Source organism: Rhinolophus sinicus, chromosome 3, assembly GCF_057876585.1.
Source record: "Rhinolophus sinicus isolate RSI-liver-muscle chromosome 3, RSI-T2T, whole genome shotgun sequence".
NCBI classification, from domain to species: domain Eukaryota; kingdom Metazoa; phylum Chordata; class Mammalia; order Chiroptera; family Rhinolophidae; genus Rhinolophus; species Rhinolophus sinicus.
The window spans coordinates 6106187-6132108 of NC_142503.1; positions in this window are offsets into that span (position 1 = coordinate 6106187).

Below are 25922 nucleotides of genomic sequence, written 5' to 3' on the forward strand. Positions count from 1 at the left end.
GGAGCACCCAGCTCATGTGACCAGGGAGAAAACACCAGTGGGCCCCACGGGACACCTACTACGTAAGGCCACTCTACTAAAACTGGGAGGCATAGCAGCTCTATCTAATAGAAATAAACACAGGGAGGAGCCAAAATGGGAAAACAAAGAAACATCTCCCAAATAAAAGAACTGAACAAATCTCCAGGAAAAGAACTAAACAAGATGGAGACAAGCAATCTACCAGACGCAGAGTTCAAAACTGGTTATCAGGATGTCTAATGATCTCAGTGAGAACTTCAACAAAGAGATACGGAACATAAAAATAGAGACAGAAAACATAAAATGGAACTTATCAGACATGAAGAATACAATAACTGAAATGAAGACTAAATTAGATAGAATCAACAGTAGATCAGATGAAGCAGAAGGCCGAATCAGCAATTTGGAAGATAAAGTAGCAGAAAATACCCAATCAGAACAGAAAAAAATAAAAATAAAAAAGAATTCCCCAAAATGAGGATAATTTAAAGGGATTCTAGGATAACATCAAGCATACCAATATTCACATCACAGGGGTACCAGAAGAAGAGAGAGAGAGCAAGGAATGGAAAACCTATTTGAAGAAGTAATGACAGAAAACCTCCCTATCCTGGTGAAGGAAATAAATATACAAGCCCAGGAAGTGCAGAGTCCCAAACAAGATGAACCCAAAGAGGCTCACACCAAGACACATCATAATTAAAATGCCAAAAGTTAAAGACAAAGAAAGAATCTTAAAAGCAGCAAGAGAAAAGCAGTTAGTTACATACAAGGTTGCTCCCATAAGACTGTCAGCTGATTTCTCAACAGAATTTTACAAGCCAGGACGGACTGACATAAAACATTCAAAGTGATGAAAAGTAAGGACCTACAACCAAGATTAGTCTACCCAGCAAAGCTATCATTTAGAATTGAAGGACAGATAAAGAGCTTCCCTGAGGAGAAAAAGCTAAAGGAGTTCATCACTATCAAACCAGTATTAAAGGGATTTCTTCAAGAAGAAGTGGGGGGGGATAAAAAATATGAATAATAAAATGGCAATAACTACAGATCTATCAACAATTACTTTAAATGTAAATGGAGTAAATACTCCAATTAAAAGACATAGGGTGTCTGAAAATAAGACCCTTACATATGCTGCCTACAAGAGACTCACTACAGATCCAAAGACACACAGAGACAATAAATGTATGAAAAAAGATACGCCATGAAAATGGAAAGGAAAAAGAAAGCTGGGATAGACATATTTATACCAGACAAACTAGACTTCAAAACAAAGGCTATATATAACAAGAGACAAAGAAGGACTCAGTAATTCTGCTTCTGGGTATTCATCTGAAGAAACCTAAGACACTAATTTGAAAAGACGTATGCATCCATATGTTCACTGCAACATTATTTACAATAGGCAAGATACAGAAGCAACCTAAGTGTCCACCACAGATGAATAAAGAAGAAGGGGTACATATATACAATGGAATATTACTCAGCCATAAAAATGAATGAGCTCTTGCCATCTGCAACAACATGGATGGACCTAGAAGCTATTATGCTAAGTGAAGTATGTCAGAGAAAGAAAAATACCATATGATTTTACTTATATGTGGAATCTATAAAACAAAACAAAAAAGAAACAAACTCATAGATTCAGAGGACGTTTTGATGGTTGCCAGATGGGAGGGGGTTTGGGGGTCAGTAAAAATGGTGAAGGGGTTAAGAAGTACAAATTGGTTGTTACACAGTAGTCATGGGGATGTAGGGTATATCATAAGGAATATAGTTAATAATATTGTAATAACTAGTCATGGTGGCCAGATAGGTACTAGATCTATCAGGGTGATAGATGGGAGTGGCGTTGGGGGCAGAGTGAAAAAGGTGAAGGCAATAAGAAATACAAATTGGTAGTTAATACAGTATGGGGAATATAATCAGCAATGCTGTAAAGATCATGTAAGGTGCCAGATGGGCACTGGACTTATCAGGGAGATTGTGTAGATGTCTGACCACTGTGCTATAAACCTAAAGCTGAAGTAGAATAATATTGAATGTCAACTATAACTAAATATATAGGTATATATAGTCACGGGATGTGGACTACAACATAGGGAAGACAGTCAATGGTATTGTAACAGCTGTATAAGATGTCAGAGGGGTAGTAGCTTGGGGGTGGGTTATCACTTTATGAGGGGTTTAAATGTCTAACTAGTATGTTGCTTTGTACAGCTGAAACTAATAAAAAAATAACAAATTGGTGATTAGAAAACAGTCATGGGGACAGAAAGTACAGCACAGGAAAGATAGTCAATAACATGGTAATAACTATGTATGGTGTCAGATGCGTACTAGATTTATTGGGCGGACCACATCATAAGTTATATAAATGTCTAATCACTATGTTGTACACCTGAAACTAATATAATATTATGTCAACTGCAATTGAAAAAGTTATTTAAAAAATAAAGTTATTTTGATTCAACAAATTATAAAAAAAACTCACACTTTCGGTCCTTAGGAAAACAACTATACTCCTCTGAAATATTTGCACACTTAATATCAATCTCCATCGTGTAACATTGACCTATTTTGGCAGCCACATGCAAATACAGAAAAATACCAAGTTTTGTGTGGGGCAAATATTTCAGGACAAAGGATCTTTTACTTTAATCCTAGCTTTCCTAATTGTTCTCACTTCTATTGCTAAAATCTGGTGTGTGTGGGGGGGGGGGGAAATGCAAGTTTAATGTTGATTTTCTTAAAAAAACACTTCGATTTTTTTTCTCCATAAGTGGACTTTATTTTAACTCAAATTTCTGCTGTCACCATGGGCCATGTTAATAACCCCACATAAAACAAAGACCTAAAAAGAGAAGCACCATCAGTTCAGTGAGGCTTGGCTGAATCTAAGTTAGTGTCCTTCCCAGGAGAGGAAGAAAAATCTTTACCTGCCAGCAGCCAAATGGCAGAGGAGTGGAAAACCCAAAAAATAAACGGAAGATGCATGTCTAGATTAGGTCTAAAAAGGGGAAGTCGGGGTGGTTGGGAGTTCGGGAAGAAAGTGGTAAGTTCAACTGTGGGGAATAACTGGGCGACATTATTAGCAAAAAACAAGACCCCGTCAGGAACCAATCAGAAGCATAAACTTGAGTTTGCTAACCCACAGAAAGCCACAGGTAATGCAGAAAAACACCGGAGTTCAGTTCTTTTATGTTTTCTCCAACCAGACAACCCACAAAAGACTGTGCTTGCAGAAAGTTCCAGACTAACTTTACCAACTGTGTTGTTTGCCTTTACCATTAATTAGTGCCAGAGGCGACTCCCTTGTCCCTCTTCTCTCTCCCAGCGTCCCCCTCTCGATGCTAATGAAGTTGAGAGATTTGTAAGTTTCATAGTCTCAGTTGAGCAGTGCTATTCTTTCTACTGGCAATAAGGAAAAAATAAATTAACTTGGAGGATTTCTTGATGGAAACAGTTTACAATCAAACACCCCACTGTTGACAAAATCATAGTAACTGTCACTTCATGCCTCCCTGCCAACTGCATAATTAGAGTCATTACCAGAAAGTCATGGAAATATAAATGAATGTGGATTATACAACACAAAATTGCACAAATATGAATATTTTATTGAACCTAAGCAATGTCACAAATTCTACGTGACATGCAATTGGCAACTTGCTTCCAGAGGATCTTAAGCTCTCTCACACAGAGTAAGTATAACCTTCTCTTGATAGAGCTTTAGAAAGATATTTCTGGGTGGATATTACTGAAGGTAAGTGATGAGGAGGGAGAAATATTCTGTTTAGAACTGATGTTAAAATATGTAAAATAGCACTGTTTTTATGTTTAGGACATGCAATTTCATTCTTCTATTTCCCTAAATGGAATATAATTTCAAACAAAATATTTTTAAAATAACAGACTGCAAAGCCAAATGCATCATATTTTGTATCACCTATGCTGATTCATCCATGTTTGAATACTTTGGCAAAAATGTTATGCCAGACGGCTCTGCACCCAAGTTCCCTGTAATTCCTCCATCAGGGGAACGCAACTCCCACCCCCTCTACCCAGGACCAGCTCAAGCCACACCACTTTCTCCCTTCTTCGAACTTCCTAAGCTGGATTCTGCAGAGTACATACTTTGATACTTCTTAGAGTCTAATATATGATTATCAAATTCTTTTTGTTTGTGTTAATTATACTTTTGGAATTTCCATACTTCTTTAAACCCTCCCTTTCTCAGTGTCCAATACTGGGCTGACAGGTCATAGGTACTCCTTAAATATGTACAGAAAATTATTAAATTAAATACCATGTACTTCAGTTTCTATAGAAGAATAAGATAGGAATGAGAAAATATTGGATAGAGCCGAGGTAGTTTTTTCAGCAGGGTGAGATCACAACCCTGAAAACCAGAAACACTCACACACAAAAAAGCAGTGTGTTCACTTAGACTTGCCAGTGGGAGTTGGGAAATAATCTCCTAATCAAGGAGGTTATTTGTTATGGGTACAAGCTTGGATGTATGTTAAGGAGCCAATGAGTCTCACATGGTATCACTGTATTGTCAGCTCCACAACGGAAGAAAGTGCTGACTGCCTGTTCAGAGCTGTGGCAGGCAGAACAACGGCCCCGAAAGATGTCCACATCCTAATCCCTGGAACCTGTGACTGTGTCACATTACACACTACGCAAAAACATAACAAAACACAATTTTTACCCTCCAATCTCAAGATTCAGGAAGTGTTTTTCATGTTTAAATTCTCCATTTTGGCTCACTTATTATGCCTTTTCAATATTTGTACAATGTCATGGTGACGTTTCAGAAAACCTTTGAAATTTGCAACTGCACCAGACAAAGGATAAATCCACTTGTTCAAAGTTCAAAATATAGGTTTCTGTTCAAGACATGAGGCTGGAGTGACAGAAGGTCAAAACTTCATCTTATGAAGAACTTTATCTTACAAAATTTGAAGTGACACCAAGCAACTGACAGAATGACATTGTGTTTGTGGAAACTCACTCTAAGTGAAGTATAGAGAATAAATTGGCTGGAAGAGGCTGTAGCAGACCAGGTAGAAAGTGTTGCATTAACTCCAGGGCGAGATGCAGTGGCCTGGCCTTGGATAGTGGCAGGGGGACGGAGAGAAGAGGACGGATCCTAGGAAAGTTTAGGAGGTAGTACTGACAGCAGTTGGTTGCTAACGGGGGAAGAGAAAGAAGCCAATGGGGATAAAAAGTTTTGGGTTTGGATGACAGCACAGATGATAACCATTCAGTGAGGTGCAGAGCATGAGATACTATGGTTGAGTACGAGATATATTATAATTGGGCATAATATAATAAGTCCTAATTAAACACGTATGTGTGAAGGGGGGTGATAATAAGTGATTGTGGGAGATAAAAACATGTCATTAATATATCAGTCTTCAACTCAAGGGAGATACTTTGTTGGAAACAGAGATTTGGGAGTCATCAATACACGAATACAGATGGACGTCACGGGGTATGACAACACCCAAGATAAGTATATAGCTGAGACTCTAGGGAAGAACTCTGAGGAACACTATTTTTAAGGGGCAGGACAGAAGAGGAATCTATGCAGAAGACTGAGTCCACAGTCAGAGAGAAAGGGAACCAGGAGAATTCAGTGTTATGACAGCTAACAAAAGATTTCAAGATGGTGGATGTGATCCAAAGTGCCAAGCGCTGCTGTGAGATGGATCCAGATGAAGGGTGGACATTGTATTTTGCAACATGGCTACCAGTAGAGACCTGAATGAGAATATTTTTAGTGGAATGGTGGAGGCAGAGATAAGCCTGACGGGTGTAAATAAGAGATGAGTAAAAAGTGCAGAAGTACCATGATTCCCGAAAATAAGACCGGGTCTTATATTAACTTTTGCTCCAAAAGACGCATTAGGGCTTATGTTCAAGGGATGTCCTCCTGAAAACTCATGCTAGGGCTTATTTTCCAGTCAGGTCTTATTTTCGTGGAAACACGGTAGAGAAAACAAGTGGGACACACCTCTCACGAAGCTTGACTGAAAAAGAGAAGGAAGAAATAGACTAGTACAAAATTTAAAAACAAAGAAAACTTTTTTTTTTTTTTTGAAGAGTGAAATACTTATCTGAAGAGGCCAGTCGAGAAGATGAGGTTGATAATTTAGGTCAGCAAGGAGGTAACTAGTATCACGAAATCCTTAAGGAGCTAGGATGGACCCAGAACAGAGGTAGACGGACGTGCTATGGATGGTGGTCCAAGACACGTCTTCCACTGTAATGGGGCAGGAAGAGTGAGGAAATGATGAATGCAGGTGGTGGCGGGTGAGGCTTTAGGTCTGATGAAGGAAAACTGATATAGTTGCCATTTGCTGGCTTTTTATTCTCTGTTTAATAGGAGATGAGGTTATCTAAACGCTTCATTTGAAAAGAGAGATGTTCTAGGATTTAAACCAAATTTTTAGTACAAATAAATCCAAGCTTCTCAAGTGGTACTGTCTCAGCATAGGTTTGAAATTTCAAAACCTTAATCCAGTGGCTTGAAGTAATTTAAACAGAGATTACTTAAAACTACAGAATGTCAATTATATGTTAATAAAGAAAAAGGGATTACCAACTTATTTGATGCTCAACATTATGAAAAAGTTAATTCATCATACAGGGGGAAAAATTCTCAAATCTTTCTACTCCTCCATAGATCTCTCACTCCACCCATAGCTTCTCCAGACCTTCTCAAGCATCAAACACCAAAAGTGCCCCTCCACACCCACCCTGTGACCACTTTCCTTACCCTCTTCCCATTCCCTACTCTCAGCCTCCCTATTATGAAGATAAACTGAAGCTCTTTAGTTAAATCCTTTTCTTTTGTCCTACTTCTCAGGTCTTTTTCTTTCTATCCATTCTCCAGCTTTAAAAGTTTGCATTACAAAAGGTTCAGGAACAGTTCTGGCAAATACAGACTTTTTCTTGGAAGCCTGGGACAGGAATGTAAACAGAATGCACAGGGAGAAAGATCTCATACATTATTAAGTTTTGGCACAGCCATCTCACGAGTAAGACACGAGCCACTTCTGCAGAATGTGATGTCAACATTGGAGAACGGGCCAGTGTGACCATCACCCCTGGAATGGAGACCCAAGTGGTGAGGGCTCCCTCCCAAAAAGGACAGGAGCTAAGTGCATAAAAGGGTGATCAATAACTCTGACAAACTGACCACGGCCCAGTGCTGTGGCTGACACTAAAGAAGATTTGAATTATTGATCATGTATAGCATATGCATATTTTAGGCATTAAATCTCCAGATGAGCAAAGATTCCAAAAGGAAGGAACAGGACAGAGGTCCAGCAACAGATGTAATGTGATTCCCGGGATATGTGAGGTTGGGTTGAGCCAGTAACCAAATCCCCTCACTGGCAAATGAAGCTTAGTGAATCCACAGGGAAATAAGGGGGTGCGTTTCACTCTTCCATCCGGCCATTGAAAGGAGTCTTATCTTTGCACACAAACCAGAGGAACATGAATACTCTTCCCCCACAACGTGCCAGTTCAGAGCTGTTGTCCAGTCAGTCAGGTACAAACCAAAACAAAATCTCATTGGCTTAAGACAAGATCATTTCTTGTTCATGCTAAGTTATTGGTGGACCCAGCAACCCTTCAGGACCTGTGTCCTCCAAGCAGGAGCTCAGCATTCTAGGGTTCTCTGAACCTATGTCCCCTCCCGCAGGGGAAGAGAGTGCTGAGGGGTTCTGGACTGGACGCCTCCCTTTGCTCTTCATCGTCCCTCGCCACCATTCTCCAGCCAGTTCTGGGTTGCAGGAGGCTGACCTGTGTGATTGATCCTCCAGCTTCTCATTATGTGACCAATGGGTTGACCAGCAGATCTAAGGGCAGAAACTGAGGGAGTTCAAGAGTGTTACTCTTCCACTCACTGACTATGGGGTCATGGTGGCCTGGCTGCAGCCCTCTTCTGAGGTCCAGAGCTTGCTTGCTCTCCTTTTCTCTTTCTCTTTGCCTTCTGGTAACTTCCCCCTTTCCTTGCCTTTTCAAGCCCAGGTACTTTAATGCCTCTACACTCTTACCAGATCCAGGGAGTACCACCCTCCCTTGCTGCTTTCTTAAAATCCAGACCACACTTTTGCAAACACCTTTGCAAACTTACAAAGCAACCCATCGCTTTAGTAAACTCTTTTCTGTTACTCAAATTTTCAAGGCTTTCGTCTGAAAATGGCCCATGTCACTTCCACTTGAAATTATTGACCAGAATTAGTTACATGCCCCACTTAACTACAACAGGAATGGGAAGCTTAATCCTCTCAATTACCCAAGAGAAAAGAGAACTCAATATTGGTGAAGACCAGAAGTATATCACAGAGGTCCAGCAACAGATGTAACATGATTGACCTGCTAATTAGAGCGAAAATGGTCACTGCCACTTTCATCATTAAAACAGCACATAACTCATCACAATTCCTTCCTGGTGTGATTGCCGACAGTTGGAGCACTTCCAAAAGCAGTGATCAAATACAAAATTACCAAATTAACCCCGAAATTGGCAATCAGATTGAGATAGCTATTTCCTCTCAGGTTAGAGAAGATTAACCATTCACTCCTTAGAAGAGTAAGCAGGCGAGTCACAGACCTTGTGCAGTATTGATTGGCTGTGTCCTCACATATACAATGCTGTAGAATAGCTTTCAAAAAGCTATTTTGCAACTGTCACAGAAGGGGCAGAAGTGCAATGCTCTCTTTAAAATACTTGGTCTGCTGATTGATTAAAACAACCAGACAGAGATAGGCGTCATCCTCAGTACCGAACAGTCCAGGAATGCCAAGGGCACGCAGGGTGACAAGAGGGACAGTGAAGTCAGGGACCCCAAACCACGCTCCCCCAGTAACGGGCTGGATGCCCCTGGCGACATCTTCTAGTCTGTTTCTTATATGTAAATCGAGGAAACTGGATCAAGGGCTTTTTCACCTGTGACATGAATATTTCTCATGAGATCTGCTAAAACTGTGCAAATTTTGACTCTATTTGAAGGTGTGATGATTTTTTTAAATTTCTTTTTAAATTGGGTAACAGTGTGTTTTTTCCAGGACCCATGAGCTCCAAGTCAAGTCATTGTCTTTCAGTCTAGTTGTGGAGGGCGCAGCTCAGCTCCAAGTCCAGTTGCTGTTTTCAATCTAGTTGTGGGGGGCACAGCCCACCAGCCCATGTGGGAATCGAACTGGCAACCCTGTTGTTCGGAGCTCAAGCCCTAACCAACTGAGCCATCCGGCCACCCTTTTTTTTTTTTTTTTTTAACAGAAGAGATTCCCAGGTTTTTCCTAAGACATCCTTTACCTCTCCCATCACGTAAAAGATTAGAACCAGTGAGCTGGATGATGTCCAGTGATTCTTCCAGATCCAATATTTGATGATCCTGTGGTCATTTCTGGCCCACACATTGGTCTGATGAGAAGAACAGAAAGTGTATTTTCACAGAACAATGAAACTGTCTTAGTATGGAGACTCGGCATAGAATTGCTGCTCAATGGAGGTGTGTAAATCTGAATTGTACTTTTCCTAATTTTTTAATTTTTCATTTTTAGAAAGCCATAGAAATGTCTGTCACAAATGATCTTTTCTGCTTGTTACTCCACTGTTTTACTCAATAATCAATCTCTTACTTGCTTTACCTTTCACATTTCCATTTTACTTTTGTGACTCTATAAAGCAGGAGTGTCCAAACTTTTTTCAACGTTTTTCACCAAGGGCCATATGCGGTAAAATACACTAACAGCCGGGCCACTCACTCAAGGTGAAGTACGTATTGCCTCACCTGGTTTATTTAAGTAAACTAAATATATTTTTGGAATTTGCTGCGGGCCAATAAAAAAATGGATTGCAGGCTGCAGTTGGCCCACGGGCTGCAGTTTGGACACCCCTGCTGTAAAGCAAGAGGTTAGCAATAATTTACTCCACACAAAGGTAAAGGTCACATTTTAGTTAAACTACTCAACTTTGAGCCAAGATGCCAAAATACCTATTTAAGTAACTAATTGTTCTGCACAAACTCCTGTACAAGGAACAAACTTTAAAATGGTTGTGAGCAACTTTTAATGGACCAAATTTTCAAACTTATATGTCCTAAGCTACCTTTGCCAGCTCTCAGCTTCACTGTCCAATTGCTTTAATTAACCATAGGTTCAGTTTTACTTGCATTCTGATTGGGTCCTTGATTAATCGTGCATTCAATACTTGGCAGTACACTGCAGATAATCTTACAAAGTCTTCATTTCTCCCCACTTCAATTTGCACACAGAAATGAGTCTGGGAAAGCTGAGTATGTCAGACTATTATGGGTGGTCATTTCCCATGGAAACAAAAGAAAAAGATTTAAAATGACTCAAAAGCAAGAGAGAGATTTTTTTTTTAATGTTTTGTGTTAGGTTAGGAACAATTTCCATTTCTGGCATTTCAGAGTGTATTTGGGGTGAGATAAACACTTCTTCCACCTTGAGAGAGAGGCTGACTGCAGATTCTCACCAGAACAGGTGAGTATGTGTCCTTGCTATTTAGTGTCCCATCAGCCAAGGTTAGCTTTTGGCAATGGCAGAAAACAAGGACGAGGGACCTGTACTCCACAGTGTATGGAGCTCCACAGGCCGCTTGCTTTTCCTTCACATCCTCTTCTCTCTGGCCTGATCGTCCTCTTCCCACTTCCTGCAACTATCACTTAAATGTTGGCTTCCATGCTGCAGCCTCCAGCCTCTCACTTAACGCGCACTGGTTTTGTGCCTGAAGACAGAACTCCCACTTGGGGACTCTTAGCGACGATATCATCTATAAGATCCTGTCTGGTACGTCTTCATGTACTTTCTACTTTCAGTTTCAAAATGTTTTTGAGGAGAAATGGGATTGGTCCGGTGGGTTAATTCCCAAGTTTATGGCTCACTCCCCCAATATTGTACACCTCAAAGGCAGAATTATTAATAGAGTGCTCTAAGCATGGACTCAGTAACAGGCAAATTCAGTGAGCTGCTCAGTGCCAGATGAGCATATGAGCCAGACCAGGTCATCAGATTATGACTTTGAACTCTGCAGTTTTCTGGTTGAGCCTCCAATTCCCTACACAGCTAGCGCTTTGCCTCCAGGCCCTCGTTTACTTATATACTGTTAAAGGATGTTTTCTTTTTAAAGGATTGTTTTCAAATTCAGAAAATCATCACTGTTGTACAAACAGAAAATGAACATATTTAAACTGATTCAGAGAGGAATCTGAAGAACAGACATATCTAGACCATCAAAAATGCTGAAATGAGTTTGCTGACAAATTTAAAACTAAGCCCAACCAAGTCATCTTTATAATGATGTTTGGATCGTCTTTTCTATAGGGTAGAAATCAACTATATTTCTACCAGACAAAATTCAATGCATTTCTATAGACAAGAGACATTTGCATTTCTACCAGTTTGCTACAATTTACAGAGCTGCAATACAGCTGGCCAGAGAGACAAAGGCACACACCCCAGAGAACTAGTTGACCCTGGAGGACCTAGACAACCACCGGCATTCTATTAAAAGGACAACCCATAATCTTTTGCCCACTTCTAAGTCTTCCAAAAATCTTCCCAACAAGCTCGCACTGGGAATCATGAACACCATCTCCTAATATTATGCTTAATCACAAAAACACTGGTCGCATTGGGTTTGGCCTGCTTACTTCCATAGGGGTTGCCAGAGTGATAATTAACCATATATTTGCTTCGTAAATTGAGAACCGTGCCATTCTGAGCTACTATTAAGGCCAGAGAATTAACTTCTGTCTGACAGTTTTCATAAGGAGATTGAGTTTTATTTTTCATAGCCTCTATCATTAGCGATCCAGAAGCTAGGAAACCAATCACAAAAAAACTCTCTCCACCAGATTTCACTTGCAGTACCTATGAATATGGGTGAATTCCTGCCTTCTCCAAGTCCCCAAAACTTTCTAAATCTCTTGGCCTGCCAGAAAGTGACCTTCCTCACCATCCATGAGCCCAGGACCCTAAGCCAGGTTTACCCTAAGAGATCAACTTTTTTCTTTATAATGGCTTGCCATTCCTGATTAAATAAGAATTACTTTCAAATATGACATTCCTTGAATGGCCTTGGTTGCACAATTCAGTTACATTCTGGTAAAGAAAGTGGAAAGAGTGCTACTAAACCTATGTAAATAATTATATTGCCACAAAACGTAACAAGATTCAGTAACAGTCCGAGGTAAATTCTGGGGGACCCATGAGAATCAGGCATCACAGAATAATGTTTCATTTCCCTTTACAAAAGCAGTCAACTTAATTGTTAGCAATGATTCTGCAAGAAAGAGAGACGGTTTTCTAATGTATACATAAAAAATAGAACGTTAACAAAGCATCAACAAAACTCCAACAACAAATCACCACAAAATTTCCATCATCGGGTCTCCAGCCCCTTGTTCTGTAGGACTGTGGATCACCACCTGCTTTTCTGAAGCCACCTGCTTCCAGATGAAGAAGTGTCCTGAGATCCTGTCTCAGTCCAAAGGTCTAGTTTAACAGCAATTTTTTCCAATGACAGTTATTTTTTTCAACTACAGTTAACATACAATATTGTATTCATTTCAGATGTACAACATAGTGATTAGACATTTATACTCATATACCTTACAATGTGATAATCCAGTAAATCCAGTACCCATATGACACCACACATAGTTATTATGATATTATTGACTATATTCCCTATGCTGTACCTTACAACCCTGTAACTGGCAATTTGTATTTCTTGGGCCCTTCACCCAACCCCCAGTCCCCCTCCCATCTGGCAACTATCAATTTGTGCTGTGTATCTATGAGTTTCTTTTTGTTTTGTTAACTTGACAGCATTTAAAAGATACCAGTTCAGCTTCTGGAAGATGGCAGATTAGGTAAATGCTGTGTCTGCTACATCCTAGGATCACATCAAAATTGCAAATAAATTATAGAACTATCAACCTTAAGAACCATCTGAACACTAGCTGAATAGAGCCTCTATAACTAAGGATATGAAGAAGAGGCCACAGAGAGACTGATAGGAGGGTCAGAGATGTGAAATGGGCTGACCCCAAACCCACAGAGATGTTGAATGCTGGGAGGGCCACCTCGGTGGCAGAGGGGCCCCCTGAAGAAGGAGGGCCCCCCAGCCCCACGCCAGGCTCCACAGCCCAGGGGGTCCTGTGCTGGGAAGAGGAGTTCCCACGGTATCTGACAGTGAAAACAAGCGAGGACTCTGCCTGCCCTTCCCAGTGGAGCAGAAGGAAGCTGGAAACCCAGATGTCCTCTTGCAGAGCTGACACACAGACTCACTCGCTGGTGGGCACTCACCTGGTCTCTGATGGAAGGGGTGGCAGCTCGGGAGGCCCAGGGATGTGCGGGGTAGGACTGAACCGAGAGCCTTTGGCGTGGGAACTGGAAGGATAGGAACCATTGTTGGCCCTGTGTGGAGCCTGCACACGTGTGGCTTACAGAGGCTGCCATCTTTGCAGGGATAAGCCCTCCCACAAAGGGCCAAGTCTTGGACCTCATTGGTCTCCAGTGTGCACTGCTTTGGTGATGCCCTGGGTCCCCGCCCTCCACACAGTTAGTGCTACATCGCACTGGAAACTCCTGACTGCCAGGCTGCTGGCCCTGCCCCATAGACTGTGGATTAAAGCAGCCCTGTGGTGACCCAGGAGACATTTCCCAGAGGGCATCAAGCCAAGACCTGTGCTGCAGAGTTCACAGGCTGGTGGCATGGCAAGCCTGAGATGGCGGTAGCTGGCCACAGTGTTCTCAGGGCGTTTTTGTGGGGTGGTCCTGAGCCAGCACAAGTGTGGAAGCCAAGACTGCCCTATATTCGTAGACACCACAGGCCACACCCCTTAGCTTCCTGGAACTCTGCCCCGCCCACCTAGAGCTGCACTGCCAGGGGCACTCTGGGCACCTGGTTGGCCAGCCCCATCCCCACAAGCTACAAAGGAGGCTTGTTTACAGCAGCAGATAATCTGCAACAGCCTGGGGAGATTTGGGTGGTGGATAGTGACCCAAAAACTGTACCAGACCCACTCAGGAGCAGCTCTTGGGAATTTGTGAGCCGGGGGTGGTGGTGGGTTGCAGTGTTCTCGGGGTGCCGGGCAAGGTGGTCACAGGCCGGGCACTGGAGTAAGATCTGAATCTGTATTAACATTGTAAAAACCACCAGTCATGTCCTGTGACTCCTTTGAACTCCACCCCATCCAGCTAATTCTATATCGCCAAGGACACTCTGAACACCAGGTCAAGTGGCCTCCTTCAATGGCTATTCCTTACGAGCGAGTGGTGGGTGGCAATACACCTAGGGGACCCTGGGCCTTTTGTTAAGCTGCCTCAGGTCCACTATTGGTGGGAGCGAGCCTCAGTTCACAGTGAGGCACCCCCATATGCTGCCATGTCCAGCACAAGCAGTAGCCAACCACATATAGCTTTGAGTCTCCTACCAGGAAGCTGCGGGCCGGGAACAAGCAAGGCTGAAATTGCCCTGCACAGGAACCCCACCCAAGAGACAGCAGAAAAACACATCCAGAGGCCAGGTTCAGACCACTCAACAACACTACCTGGTTAGCCCCACAAGCGGCATACCCAAAGGGGGGGGTCTCACTAAGCACAAGAGTCCAGAGAAGTGAAGCCTCCTCTGAGGGGTCAGAGCCCACACAGCAGTTCATACACTGTGGGTGCAGCCACTCCTCAGTCAGTCAGCCTGGGAGTCAATCCCACCTGCAATCAGGGCTCAACTATAACAGGAGAACATACACAAGATACAAGGGATATTCCTAGAACACATGCACAGGAGATTAGGGAGACAGTGCAATTCGACTACACAGGACACATACTACATAAGGCCACCCAGCAAAGACTGAGAGACACAGGAGATCTACCTAATACATAGAAGCAAACACTGAGCGGCAGCCAGAATGAGGAAACAAAAACACACGTCCCAAATAAAAGAACTGGAGAAACCTCCAGAAAGGAAACTAACTGATAGAGGCAACCAACATACCAGAGAGAAAGTTTACAACGCTGATTATAAAAATGCTTAAGGAACTTAGTGAGAATGTCAACAAAGAGACAGCAAGCATAAAGAAAGACATAGAAAACATGAAAAAGAACCAGTCTGAAACACAAAACACAATAACTGAAATGAAGAATAAACTAGGAGGAATCACCAGCAGACTAGATGAAGCAGAGGATAGAATCAGCGATTTAGAAGACAAGGTAGCAGAATACATCTAATTGGAACAACAAAAAGAAAAAAGAATAAAAAACAATAAAGATCGTTTAAGGAACCTGTGGGACAACATCAAATGCAACAACATATGTATCATAGGAGTGCAGAAGTAGAACAGAGGGAGGAACAGATTGAGAACATATTTGAAGAAATAATGACCAAAAAATTTCCCTAACTTGGTGAAGGAAATAGACACACAAGCCCAGGAAGTGCAGAGAGTCCCAAACAAGATTAATTCAAACAGGCTTACACCAAGACACATCATAGTTAAAATAGCAAACGTTAAAGAAAAAGACAGATTCCTAAAAGCAACAAGGGACAGACAACTAGTTACTCACAAGGGAGTTCCCATAAGACTATCAGCTGGTTTTTCTCAGAAACTTTGCAGGCCAGAAGGGAGTGGCAGGAAATATTCAAACTGATTAAAAACAAGGGCCTACAACCAAGACTGCTCTACCCAGCAAGGCTATCACTTAAAATTGAAGGATAAAGAGCTTCCCACATAAGAAAAAGCTAAAGGAATTCATTACCACCAAGCCAGTATTACAAGAAATGCTAAGAGGACTTCTTTAAGCAGAAGAACGGAGAAAATAAACGAACTAAGTAACAAAGGCCAAAAAATATGAATAATAAAATGGCAATAACTATGTACTTATCAATAATCATTTTCAATGTAAATGGATTAAATGCTCCAATCAAAAGACATAGGGGAGCTGAATGGATAAGAAAACAAGACCCATGCATATGCTGTCTACAAGAGACCCACCTCAGATCGAGGACACACACAGACTGAAATTAAAAGAATAGAAAAAGATATTTCATGCAAATGAAAATGAGAAAAAGCTGGGGTAGCAATATTTATATCGGACAAAACAGACTTCAAAATGAAAACTATAATAAAAGACAAAGAAGGACACTACATAATAATAAAGGGATCAATCCAACAAAAGGACGTAACCCTAGTAAACATCTATGCACCCAACACAGAAGCACCTAAATATATAAAACAAATATTGACCAACATAAAGGCAGAGATCAACAATAACACAATCATTTTAGGGAACTTTAACACCTCACTGACACTAATGACTAGATCCTCCAGACAAAAAAAAACTCAATACGAGAACAGTGGCCTTAAATGACGCATTAGACCAGATGGATTTAATTGATATTTTTAGAGCATTTCACCCCAAAGCAGCAGAATATACATTCTTTTCAAGTGGACATAGAACATTTTCCGACCACATGTTAGGCCACAAAACAAGTCTCAATAAGTTTAAAAAGACTAAAATCATATCAAGTGTCTTCTCTGATCACAGTGCTATGAAACTAGAAATCAATTACAAGAAAAAAAACACTGAAGAATATACAAACACATGGAGACTGAATAACATGCTACTACATAAATAATGAATGGGTCAACGATGAGATCAAGGAAGAAATCAAAAGATACCTTGAGAGAAACGAAAATGAAAACACAATGACCCAAAATCTATGGATTGCAGTGAAAGCAGTCCTAAAAGGGAAATTCATAGCAATGCAGGCCTACCTAAAGAAATGTTCTTGTTCTAAAGAAACAAGACAAATCCCAAATCAACAGTCTAATTTTACATCTAAGGAAACTGGAAAAAGAACAGGAAAATGAGCCCAGCGTGAGTACAAGAAAGGACATAATGAAGATCAGAGCGAAAATAAACGAAATAGAGACCAAAAAACAATACAAGAGATCAATGAGACCAAGATCTGTTTTTTGAAAAGATAAACAAGATTGACAAATCTTTAATCAGATTCACAAGAAAAAAAGAGAGAAGACCCAAATAAATAAAATCAGAAATGAAAGAGAAGTGACCAGAGACACCACAGAAATAAAAAAATAAAAAAAAATAAAAAAAAAAAAAAAAATTTAAGAAAATGCTATGAGCAACTATATGCCAACAAATCAGACAATCTGGAAGAAATGGATAAATTCCTAAAAGCATACAATCTTCTAAGGCTGACCCCAGAAGAAACAGAAAATCTGAACAGACTGATCACTACCAACAAAATTGAATCAGTAATCAACAAGCTCCCAACAAACAAAAGTCCTGGACCAGATTGTTTCACAGGTAAATCGTACCAAACATTTAAAAAAGACTTATTCTCTTCAAACTATTCCAAAAAAATCCAGGAGGAGGGAAGGCTCCCAATCTCATTTTATAAGGCCACCATTACCCTGATTCCAAAACCAAGCAAAGATATTACAAAAAGGAAAACTATAGGCTCATATTCCTTATGAACACAGATGCAAAAATCCTCAACAAAATATTAGCAAACCAAATTCAGCATTACAATAGAAAGAACATACACCACAATCAAGAGGGATTCATTCCTGGTACGCAGGTTGTTTCAACATCTGCAAATCAATTAACGTGATAAAACACATAAACAAAATGAAAAATAAAAATCATATGGTCATATCAATAGACGCAGAAAAATCATTTAACAAAATACAGCATCCATTTATGATAACAACTCTCAGCAAAGTGGGAATAGAGATAACATATCTCAACATAATAAAGCCATATATGACAAACCCACAGCTAACATCACATTCAATGGGGAAAAGCTAAACTAATTCCCCTTAAGATCAGGAACAAGATAAGGATACCCACTTTCACTATTTTTATTCAACATGGTACTGGAATTTCGAACTACAGCAATCACACAAGAAAAAGAAATAAAAGGCATCCAAATTGGAAAGAAGGAAATAAAATTGTCAAAATTGTCATTATTTACAAATGACATGATACTATATATAGAGAACCCCCAAAACTCCACCAAAAAACCATTAGAACTGATAAATGAATTTAGTGAAGTAGCAGGATACAAAATCAATATTCAGAAATCAGTTGCATTTTTATATACCAATAATGAATTATCAGAAAGCAATTTTTTAAAAAAAATCCCATTTACAATTGCATCCAAAAAAGATCAAATAAAATACTTAGGAATAAATTTAACCAAGGAAGGAAGAGATCTGTACTCAGAAAATTATAAGACATTGAAGAGAGAAATTAAAGAAGATACAAATAAATGGAAACATATACCATGCTCATGGATAGGAAGAATTAATATATTAATAGTTAAAATGTCTATACAACCCAAAGCAATACACAGATTCAATGCAATCACTATCAAAATACCCGTGACATTTTCCACAGAACTAGAACAAATATTCCTAAAATTTATATGGAGCCATAAAAGACCTCGAAAAGCAACAGCAATCCTGAGAAATAAAAACAAACCAGGAGGTATCACACTACCTGATATCAAATCATACTACAAGGCTACATACGATGTTGGGGGTAGCAGACTTGTTGGGATTATCACTTTGTGAGGGGTATACATGTCCAATCATTATATTGTTTTATACACCTGAAACTAATATAAAAAGTAATAAAATAAAATAAATGAATACACACACACACACATGCACACACACACACAGGAGTATATTATGGGTGCCAAAAAAATGTATACAAGTGAACACTGGTCAATGTTGTTGAAGCAGTTCACCGTAATCAGAAGTGTCTGGACACTGATGGTAACCACTTTGAGCTCCTCTTGTAATTGCTGAAGTCAAACGTGACTTGTTTTCATCTATTGGTACACGTATGTATATGTATACTCGTGTGTGTGTGTGTGTGTGTGTGTGTGTGTGTGTGTGTGTGTGTAATTGGCTCAGAAACCTGTACCCAAGAGTCTAGACTTGTAAGCATCACTAGTTCAGAGTTACCTGCTATAGTCCTTTCCAGGAGGGCCTAAGACAAGGCAACACCGTCCGCCTGTACCCTTACTGATAGGGCCTCAGGCAAGCATCATAGTTAAACAAAAAATATCTGTAGGTGACAAAGACTGAATGATTGTGGTTAATTTATTACTACTACCAGAAATACCAGACTGCAGGAGGCTGAACTCCCTGTTGGAGTATTGCCTTTTGGCAGAACAATCTAGCTTGTGAATGCATTCAACACAGCCATCCTGATCCCTTTTACACCTTCTGAGAGTGGCAAAAAAGCCACATTCATTAACATGACCCAAAGAGAAAGACTCATAACATAGAGAAATATGAAGCTTAAAACTATGCTTAGACATCAATATTTCAGTATTCCATATTACTTAGACAATATCTAGGTACCTAAGAATTACCTATAATTAGCTCAATTTAATATTCCTTTAAGGCTTTCAATTAGCAAAAGACCTTGAAAATTATGTTCAAGCTGACACACTACAAAACATAATTACTATTTATATAAAATTTTTAAAGAATACTCAATTTAGTTGAGCACAAATTACTTTCCATAATCTTTAACATTGTGTAGGAGTGTTATTAGCTTATTTGATCATGAAACCTGTATAATTTTAGAAAGTTCAGACTCACTATTCTCATAAACGAGAAAAATCAACCAAGTAAAATCACACACACGTGTGTGTGTGTGTGTGTGTGTGTGTGTGTGTGTATATAGTTAATACTGATAAATCAGACAAATGACATAGATTTTGAATTACTAATTTATAAATTAACGTAGATCCCAAAGAATCTACAAAATAACTTCTGGAACTAATAAAAGAATATACCAGGTTAAAGGATAGAAGGTTAATATGCAAAAGGCAAATGCTTTTTTATAAATGGTTTCTCTTTTATTACAGAAAAATGCTAATCCAAATAAATGAAACATTGCCACTCTGAGAAGGTTGTGTCCACACTGAGGAGAAAATACACCTTCCCTTGATGAATTATTAATCCTCTGAAAGGAGTAGCACAATATATGCTCTTTCTTTGTATTACTTTATGTTCCTTGTCTCAGATTTTCTTTGGAGTTACATGACAGGAAGGATGCTAGCTAAAAGACAGATATTAAAGAGACAATGACTTAACTAGAGGAGATGGTCTTGATGGTTATACTTTAGTATCAGGAAGAAAACAGGAATTTTTTCTTCCTTTACATAAATGGTATAATGGAAGATTTAAATTTCTACACTTCTTTGAAAGCTCAGGATAGAGAAAACTCTGTTAATATCTTTGCAAACTAATTTTGATAATTTTCTTCTTTCCTGTGTATTCACTTTAAAGAACAGCTATTGGTCATTTGCTCTAAGCTCCATCTGCCGCCTTTTGGAACATTTTTATATAGACTTTTAGTGTCTTTGCTCGGTTTCCCAGTGGGCTATGATTCTTGGTGCCTGGCTCAGATGATGTGTGTGTGTCATCCAACACAAGGGTTGCAACAGTAATTACCATCCTGTTTCTGAACAGCACACTAATTGCTGCAATAAAACCAGGCATAAATGTTCAGACCACATCTTACTCTGGCTCCAGTTTTCGTTCATGAAGCCCACTTTATCCAGCCTTTTGTGGTGCTCCCCTGAACAGTTTTCCAGAACCCTGGGGTTCTGGAAAATTCCCAAATCCTGAGGCTAGTCCCATGTGCTCCTCTGAAGAGCTACAGCAGTGGGACCCCAGATGGCACCATGTTTAGGCTGCTTTATGTGGGTCCCCACAAGCCTTGCGCCACCCCCCCCCCATCACTTTCCTGAATGTTCAGAGACCTCAGAGCCAAAGAGTACAGGAAAGCACAATGTCCCCCTTTCCATTTGTGAGCATGTGTAGTCCCATTCCTTAGCTGCACCTTGGTGATGACAGAAGGATATCCTGTCTAAACTCTTTCTGCCTTTCCCAAGCAGGCTGACACTGCCGCAGGTGGGCCTTTAGCTTCTCCAGCACCCTTTCACTGTTCTCACACCCACCTACACAGCCCCCCAAAATTAAAGAACCCCAAGAAGCAAAACACTCCTTCAAAGGAACTTCTTCCCAGAAAAGCACAAACAGAATACTGTACCTTTTGTGTCTTTCAGGAGAGTCAAAGGAGCCTACTCTCAGACAATTAAAACTACTAACACCTGATGTCCATCATCAGCTTCATGGAGAAAACCATATTAGCTCTCACAGCATTTCAAACTTAACCATATCGCCTGTAACGCATCCTTCCCCAACCAATCCGCCGTCTGTGTTGCTATGTGGTTAGTGCCTTAGTACATCCGGTACATTGCAAAGTAGAGCTGGTAGTCAGCCTAGGGACTTCCACCTTTCAAAACGGGTTTCTGTGTGACAGTGTGCAATGATCTGAACCTTTTCCTTCCATTCCCCATTTTTAAAAGCACAAAGCTGCTGACAAATCTAAGCGTGACACCTACTTATTAGAATTCAGAAAGGAAAGGGTGACAAGACAAACTTCACAACTCGGAGAGAGGCTCTGTTTCAAAAACACCCCCAACAATGGAGAATAATTTGCAGTTTGTAAGAGTTCCTTGTCTCTAACTTTATTCAGGAAATATTTCCTTCAGGACAAGAAGCTTTTCCTAAACTGGAAACAGAATTCTCTTTGGGGAATTCCTATCAACAAGAAAGATAAAAACATGTCCTGTTGCCATTTCTCAATGGAATTCTCCTCTACAAACACACACCAAGATAACAGATGATAGTCTTCCAGGAAGCTTTTTTATACATGGTCAATTCAGAGAAAAAAATATCTATGGATTTATAAAATCAGAAGGTAACCGCTGAAGCTCAAGCATAAATCCACTTTCGCTCTTCCGACATGATGTCTGTATCGAAACCTTGTTTAAGCTTAACCTTTGGAGAATCACTTCAGTAGGATTTAAAGTTAAACTGAAGAAGCAGAATCAAGAAAGACACAAAAAGGGATGTTAGAAATGTCACATATGAGAGAATACAGCAAAGAGAGCACGTGGATTCCTGTGACTCCACGAATCGCAGCGAAAACCTAAAAAAAGGGACAATTGGAAGCTACAGTCGGTACAGAGGCCAGACATGCAACAACATCAGAAAACCTGCTCTGCCAAGTGGCTGAGCAGGGAAAAAAGCAAAAGAGAATCAGGAAAACACGAAAGGCGGGGGAAGGCAAAGAACTGCCGACCAGGCCTATGACAAAGAATTAAAGATGAAAAAACCAGTGATGGGGCCACAGACTCCGCTATGATACGAGGAGGAGGAAATAAACATAAAACAGACCTTTTCTCAGTGAATTGCTGTGGGGCTTCTAACCAATCTAGAAGAGCACTGCTTAGCTCATATATGGAAAATAACAGTGAATGTTCGTAGAAGTTCCAAAAGGAAAATAATGCAAGAATCTAATTACTTCACAATTTAGGGAGGATAAAAGAGAAGGCGCAAAAGAGTGAAGGGAAAATCAAAATGACCTCCTAGCCTTATCCTCCCTAGATTTCCACAGGGAGGCTATTCAAACATAAATTTAAAGGTCAGGTTTAACAGACTGCAGGGGGAGAACAAGCCGCCTTGGTTGCAGAGGGGTAATAGAAAATCTACAGGTGACAAAGTTAGGTTTTGGAAAATTAAATGCAAAATTCATCATTATTTCCACCCCTAATTCTGGGAAGGATTATAAACTGCATATGCGTCTGAAATCTTTCTAAAAGTGTATCAGTGGTAGTCACTCTTTTGTCCCCCTATGGACTTATTTCTCATATGTGTCATGCCATATTAATTTGCTTTTTTAGAAAAACACTTAGTTCTACAGAGACTTCAAGGACCACCCTTGAAAGCATCTTTTAAGTGTCTCGGTAGAACTGGGTTTGTAAGACTAAACTAATTTCTGGCCAGCATGTTTAAGCTGCACTCAACATATCATTAAATACCTGCAAAAATCATCTATAAAGATGCAACGCACACTTCCAACAAAACGACGACTCAGAATCAGCTAATGGCTTAGATCTAGGAAGAATTTCTGCTAAGAAAAAGGGAAATCTGAGAAGAATTAGAATGTAGTGTTCACTTACATGTGTGTCCCCTACACGTATAAACATACATCCAAAAACTGTCAACCCCAAAGAAGGTGGGGAAACGTCAGATCATTCACACCCTCTGTCCCAATTCAGAGAAGCAACTGGCATGGAAGACAATTTCTCCAGATGCATCAAACAAAAGCACGAGCAGGGCCCAGGAACCTCAGTTTGAGAAGCCATGCCTAAGGAAAGAGCCAGAGATTTTGGCTGAGATGAATGTGTAAAGTCGTTTACAGCTCCTTTTAAAAATCAAGTGAAGAAATTCTCAACCACCTGACTAGCCACCAGCAAGGAAAAGGTTAAATAAATCATGCTATAGCCATGAGATTACTTATAAAAACTATGCTTTGGGAAAATTTAACAATATGAGAATATGCTCACAATACAATATCAACTGATTAAAGGTAGAAAATAAAATGTATTTACAGAATGAATATAAATACATTCAAATAGTGTGTGTGTGTGTACACACACACACACACACACACACTAAAAAAAGCCTGAAATTCAGTACATATATGAGTTAACAGTGGTTGCCTCTGGGTGGCAGGAACGCAACCTTACTTTTTGTGTTTACACTATTAAAATTTCTCTACAGTGAGTACATGTAGCCTTTAAATAATAAAATAGTATGTAATTACTTAAATAAAAAACAAGTGAAGTGTCTGTCACGAGGCTTAGAACTACACTGAATTTGGACTATCACTATTCTTGTACTAACAAACACAAGTTCACTGCTCTTCTCTGAATTTCAGATAATAATATATGCCCCCTGGGTTATGATGGGATTAAATGGAATAATTTTATTAAAATAACATATTTTAAGTGCCAAACACAACTCTAGCACAAAGTAGGTATGAATAAATGCTAGCCAAGTCTGAGCACATGCAATGGAAGTCGTCAGTGATCTGTCAAAAAAAATAAAAAAAAATAACAAAATAACAGCCCATTGCAGAGCAACACTCAGCTGGGGCCCCTGCACAGACCTGGGACCACCACCACACCTGCAGGGCTGAAGCTCAGCGCCCCCTACCTTTGGGAAGGTGCTTCCAAACGCAGGAAACCCTCCCGTGGGTGGATGCCAGGTGGCATGGAGAGCACGGAGAGATGGGGACAGAAACATGACAGCAAGACACACAGAGATGATAATAATGGAAAACAGAATACACGAATAAACGATCCAGTACCTAAGTCCATAGAGTTCTCACGTCAGTGCCCCTGGAATAACCTGAGAGTGTATCATTAAACTGTGTTCTCGTGTCCCCCAAGGACATGGACTGGATCACCTTAAGACAACAGCACCGATGTGTCAAAAGCCAGGGAGGGGGCCTGAGGCAACGAGAAGTAGGTTTTCATTTCATTCTATTAATATTTTACCTGAATTGCATTTCTTGTCGTGTGGTGCTGTGATCACACCGGGCTGTTATTCCTAGCCAGAATGCTACTTGGCCTTGCAGATTTATTCTCCATTGTCTCCAAACAGTCAAGCTTTCCACAGGAGTAGCAGCGCAAAAGCCAAAGATCTTGTCGTGCATTTTTTTAGAGTAAATCATTCTCATCCATCCAGAAAAGCAACAAAATGGAATATTTAAATTTTGTCAGAGAAAACCTTCAACAAAACAAGATTATCCTGAATATGTACAAGTTTCATATTTTAATGCAAAAAAGATGTTAAATGTTTACAAATGCTTACTTTAGATTCAAAATAAGTTTCTACGTGAAGCCAAAACATGTAGGAAAGAATGGTCTAGAACATTCTTTAACATTTAGAGCTGGCTGAGGATCAAGACAAAGGCAGACTTCAGCCCCATCTCGTCCAGATTGCCTGGGAGGACCCGAAGCAGAGATGCTGAAAGAAGGAGGCAGAACAATAAACATGGAACAGCCCTTGACGGAGGGTTTCCCACGGGCAGATGTGCCTGGGGGAGGTCTACATCCCCCTCCCCCCAATGGATCCCACGAGCTACCTGGGCTGGATAGTCACATAACACCGTTAAGGCGAAGATTACAGATCTATGTCCCTCCTCCAGCCTGCACTGTCCCCATAAGACAACCTTCTTATAATCAGTGTGGTGTCCCCAAGGTGGGTGAGACCTCACACACTGTGGTTCATGCCTTCCATCTGGTTCAGCCTGGGTTTCTCTGCTGTCCCACAGACCCTAACACTGGAGGGTTAACCAGACCAATGGTCCCTCACTGTCTGGTCCAAGATTCAGGCAACAGCCAGAGAAGCAGGGCCACGAGCTGGGCTGATGACGTAGCTGATGCGGGCAGAGGTTAAAGTTCATGGAGAGGGAGAGTTAGCAAGTCGCTGGGGGTGGGAGGATGAAGCTCCAGACCTGGTCAGAGCCAGGAGCTCACAGCATCCTCTCCTGGTTTCTTCCCCACCTCCCTGCTGCCCTCCTTTGTCTCTGCCTGAAATCCCCTCTCACTGACACGGAAGTTCGTGTGCCTCAGGCTTGGTCCTCACCTCTTCTCTTCCACCTACACTCCCTTCCTTTCCACGGGTCTAATACCATCTACACACAGGGGATGCATAAATCCGCCTCTCCAGCCCCAGCCTGTCCACAGTTTTGGTGAGTACATCCAACTTCCTACCCCACAGATGCACAGAAGTTTCTAGAAGGCATCCGTAGCATTCATATTCAAAGCTAATTATTTTCTCCAAACTTGCTCCTTTTGTTGGTTTTCCTGTCTCGGCAAATGGTACCATCACTCCCACAGACTTCAAATCTAGGAGCTACCCTTCCTTTTG